Consider the following 5,234-nt stretch of genomic DNA (forward strand, 5'->3'; position numbering starts at 1 on the left):
ATTACAAAAGCGAGGAAGTTGACCCTAGAGGAATGGCTGTTAGCTTTTCTCTGTAATATAAATAATTTATATTATTTATTATTTCATAAAATAATATTATTAAATTATTAATCATGAATAATATTATTTTTATATTTGATATTAATATAATAATCTAATAATATTTTGATACAGTTATTTAAAATATATTAATTAATCATTTTCAAAATATAATATAATAATCTTACTTTAATAAATAATTTATAATATTTTATTTCAATAGAATATATTAATTTTAATACTTTTATTTATAAAATTATAGAAATGATATTTTAATAATAATTAATAAATTATTATAATATTTCAAAAATAATACTATTAAGTTTTTATGATAAATAATATTATTTATTGTATTTAATAATTATATTAAATAATTTTTATAAAATTCATCAACTAGTGAAAAATGGTTTATACCTCTTTCAAATACCGTAAAACGTTTTCTAGAAAATGTTTTCAGTGTAACATTGTCACATCATCTATTTAACGGAGCTAACGGTGGAGTAATCATTTTGTTACAAATCGATAACGTTGATAACCATTTTGTTACAAATCGATAATAATGGTGACCATTTTGTTACAAATCGATAACATTAGTGATCAATTTGTTATTTTTGAAACTTTAGTGGGAAAAACGAAAACTAACTCAAACATTAGTGACTATTGGTGTAGTTTGCCCTAAAAACATTTCAAAGGTGTTCAAAATGAATTATTTTACCCCTTTTATGCTCATATTTCATGATTCACCCCTGAGCTAGAGTAGCTTGATTTTGCTGATAGCATGAAATATAAGTATTATTGAAGGTGAAATAATATGGTCCTTCAAAAGCACAATGTAGTTTTCATGGTGAAATGAAGATTCATTTTTTATATTTGGAAGTGGGAAAACCGACCATTATATGGATCTGTGCAGCTACAGAACCAACCCTGCGTGATGATACGGTGTTGAGGCAGAAGGCACTCGTGCCAATGGTAAGAGAGTTTCAGTATGTTATCTGTATGGAAATGTTTTTGCTTTCAATTTATTTGTGAAATCTTTAGAGCAAGGTGGAAATGGTTCTTCCTATGGAAATTGGAGACTACACGGACTTCTTTTCATCCATGCATCATGCAAAGAATTGTGGAACCATATTTGTTGGACCTGAAACCCCGATCCCACCGAACGGGTAATCTTAGTTTTGAAAGTTGATGGCATTCACCTTGTCTCATTTGGAAACTCACAAGCATTGCCGTTCTGCACTATCCAGGTTCCATCTTCCCATTGCATATCACGGCCGAGCATCATATATTGTCATCTCTGGAACTGATATTATAGACCAAGGTCAGAAGTTCAAATTACTTATTCCTTGTATTTTAACCTTAAATTTAGGTCAGTGTATGGAACTCCATATGTGATTTTTGTCAAAATGTCCTAATCGTTTTTAATTAGGGACTGAGATACTACCATAGCTCATAGCTGTCTACTCGGCCAGTTTAACCGGCTTGATTCTCTATTCTTCTAGGGGTCAAGGTCGTCCAGCTGGTAACTCTTCATCATATTTTGGGCCTTCACTGAAGCTAGATTTTGAACTTGAAATGGTCAGCCTTTCATTTTACTGTCATCTTGTTATTCTCTCATTGTACCTCACCATGAATTATAATCTTGTATATGGTCTCTTACGAAACTGGCAGGCTGCTGTAGTTGGTCCAGGAAATGAATTAGGGAAAGCTATGGATGTTAATGAGGCAGCAGATCATATCTTTGGAGTTGTCTTGATGAACGATTGGAGTGGTATGCTATGTTTAGTTGCTTCACTGCATCATCCTCTCTTTTTTCCAACAAATTTTAATATCAATATTTTAAACAAACTATTTGGTTTTGGCAGCTCGGGACATTCAGGCTTGGGAATACGTCCCTCTCGGACCCTTTCTTGGAAAGAGTTTTGGTATAAAAAAAAATGAAAACTTGTTCTTGCTTTTCTTCCGAGTTCTGAGGCTCTTAGGAGGAAGTCCAATCAGGCAATTATTGATGTGTGTCAAAAACATGGCGTCCTTTGAAATGAGACCAAATTTAATTAACAAGATAACAAAGAATTCATAGAATTCTAGAGAAACAATGAAGCTATCATACTGGATTCAACTGATCAAGATCCTGTGTTCAACATATATTCAGACAAGGTATCATGATATGCCTCTCAATGGATCCCCCAACTAAATGGAGAAACTTGGAAATAAATGAACATACTCATATCCAACAGTCACATCTGAGTCTGAGTAACATTGTTATAGTAGGAATTTACTTTCTTTTCTCTCGTCTTTCAGGTACTACAATATCCCCTTGGATTGTGACCCTAGATGCTCCGGAGTCTTTTGCATGCTAAGCTCCTAAGCAGGTAGGTGTCTATTCATTGTGTTGGGTCTTAAAGCCATTGGAGCTTCTAGCTTTTTCCCTATTCTCTTTCATCGTGACTATTCTTAATGGAAGTAGCTGAAGATGCCTGTTGTCAATGCAGGATGCCTCTCCACTGCCATATCTGGCTGAGAAGATATCCAAAAACTATGATATTGCATTGGAGGTAGCACCTACCAGCTTAGTGGATATGTCCCATTGGATTCTCCGTACTTCATTATTCATCTTTGTCTTCCGTATGACTTTTCCCCTAGTGTCTTGAGGTTCTAACTTGTTTCTTGCTGCTAGGTTCAAATTAAACCATCTGGACAAAAGGATTCGAGTGTGGTCACAATAAGTAATCTCAAGAACCTGTAAGGAGTTCCAAGTCACTGTACACTTATGGAGCATTGCTTGAATTTAAGATTGTCTTTCTGCACTTGTTTAATATATGCTTATGTACTCTTTTATAAAGGTGTACTGAGTTCTTGGCCGAAATATAATACTTACTGAAGTTTGCATAACCTTTTGTAACAGATATTGGACATTGACTCAACAGCTAGCACACCATACGATCAATGGTTGCAACCTGAGGCCCGGCGATCTCCTTGGAACTGGGACCATTAGTGGACCTGTATTTTTCTTACCTACCTTTCACCTTTCTTTCCTTTTTCCTTAAAAAATATCTGCCAAACCACACACGGAAACAAATAATCATGTATGTTGTGTTGAAGTCTTATGAACAAGCCCCACAAAGTGGGTTTTTTGGACATATAGATGATTGTAGTACCGGTGTATGTTGCTTGCTGGCGTACTTAATGGTATGATAGTCACTGTAAATGAATCTGGAAATGTTTGCTCCTAGTGTAGCCTTCTCATGTTTTGAACAGGAGCCAGATTCTCTTGGATGCTTGCTGGAACTAACATGGAATGGACAGAAACCGCTGTCGTTGAATGGGACAGCTCTAAAGTTCTTAGAAGATGGGGATGAAGTAATTTTCACTGGTTACTGCAAGGTAATTTCTCTGCTTCATTAGGGTAGAGTTCTTAACATTAGCAATTTCAAGTACTTTTAAAGAGTTTTAAATTGCATGAAGCAGGGGAGTGGAGACAATGTTGGTTTCGGAACCTGCGCCGGTAAGGTTGTTCCGCCACGAGATTGAGGACTCTGTTGTGTTTGGAGAAAAGAAGCAGAGTAGTGTACTTTGCCAACTGAAAATCGTCGTGTAATCCATTTGGTTAACCCCTTAATGTATGTTGGAACCTGCAATAATAATCTCTTGCACTAAAAAAACAAGCTTGATGCATTGAAGAAATAAGGGCATCAACACTTGGTCGTTAAGTTGTACAAAGCTTGATGCTTTGTATTCGAATAGAAGTTTAACTCGACTTTAAATTTAATCGAGAAATTGTAACTTTCGAAAATACAAGACTGTTGCAATCACAGCGGTCGATACATCTCCGCCCATGCATGGCGGACAACCGTATTTATTGATTTTATCCTTTATATCGATATAATTATTGATTCTATTTTTACAGTGGATGTGAAAATTCATGGTTTGCAACGTGCTGTGTACAGTACGCCCACCTAAGAAGGTGGAGCAGATAAGAAAAACGGAGATTGTAAAAAGAGAGAAAGAAATGCAATTCGTCACTCTCCATCCCAACCACCCTAACAACTTTTCAACATTTTTATCATTCATGTGGCATTTTTTTAAAAATAAATTAATCTTCAAATAATTACAAAATAAAACAATAAACAGTTAAAAATATAATATAAATACTTATTTTACAATCAAACCTTTTATTTTTGCTAAAATTGAATAATATGCTATGAGTTCTGAATTTCTTTTTTCGAATTCTCTAATATTTTTACAACCAAGTCTTTATTTTTGTCAATTGGATACCACCTGCCACCTTCAACTTACGTTTCTACCCCTTTGCCTTTGTTCCCGTGTAAAACACAAAGGCCAATCTTGTCATTGCAACCCATTTTAAAGCGAGGGAAACATAAAAAAGAAGCAACTTCGTTCAAATACATTTCTAGCCCCAACAACCTTTTCTCTCAAATAAATTTGATAATAATTCATGTATTTTAATATGTACATAGGCATGATAATTTTATCGCAATTTCATAAATATTGATTCAACTTTATCTTATAAAATTTAGTTTTTATTTTAATTAAATTAGATCAAGTTTATAAATAATAGGGTTGGGTCAAATTAGATTTAAAGTGATTTTTTTATTTAAAATAATAATATATTTATTCTTTATATTTTAAGAATAGTTATTGTTATATCATTCTATTTATATATTTTTGGTTAGCTATTTATTTTATGAATAAAGAATTATATTTATATTAAATTAGATTCTACGTAAATTTTAATTTTAAAATTAAAATTGAGTATCAGGTTAATATCTCCAACTCATATCAAATTATCATTTTTTTTTTCAAAATTAAAATTAAGTGTTAGGTTAGTATCAGTAAAAAATTTGATTCAGCTCCACTTATTATCATGTTTTATGTCTATCTATCACATCATAATTATATTTTATTATAAATTATGAATTATATTTGTTAGAAGTAGAGTAGTGATACATTATTTAACATACAAAATTTTTGGTTATTTATAAAAATTATATAATTTAATAACTTAACAGACATTCTACCTTACATTTGAACTGAATCATTTAACATTCTTAAAATTTATGTTTAGAATGGGATCGAATTCATGTAATATGAAGAAGGGCAGGCGCGTCATTCTGGTATGAATTTGAACAAAGATAGGGAGGGGGACATTTACGTCATTTTACTGAATATAAAGAGAG

General features: G+C 32.6%; 1 pseudogene; it reads left to right on the forward strand.

Annotated features, from left to right (window-relative positions):
- Positions 1-888: 888 nt before the first annotated feature.
- On the forward strand, positions 889-3,578 carry LOC120120027 (annotated as a pseudogene).
- Positions 3,579-5,234: the final 1,656 nt, after the last annotated feature.

Source organism: Hibiscus syriacus, unplaced genomic scaffold, assembly GCF_006381635.1.
Source record: "Hibiscus syriacus cultivar Baekdansim isolate YM2019G1 unplaced genomic scaffold, ASM638163v2 tig00110332_pilon, whole genome shotgun sequence".
Taxonomy (NCBI): Eukaryota; Viridiplantae; Streptophyta; class Magnoliopsida; order Malvales; family Malvaceae; genus Hibiscus; species Hibiscus syriacus.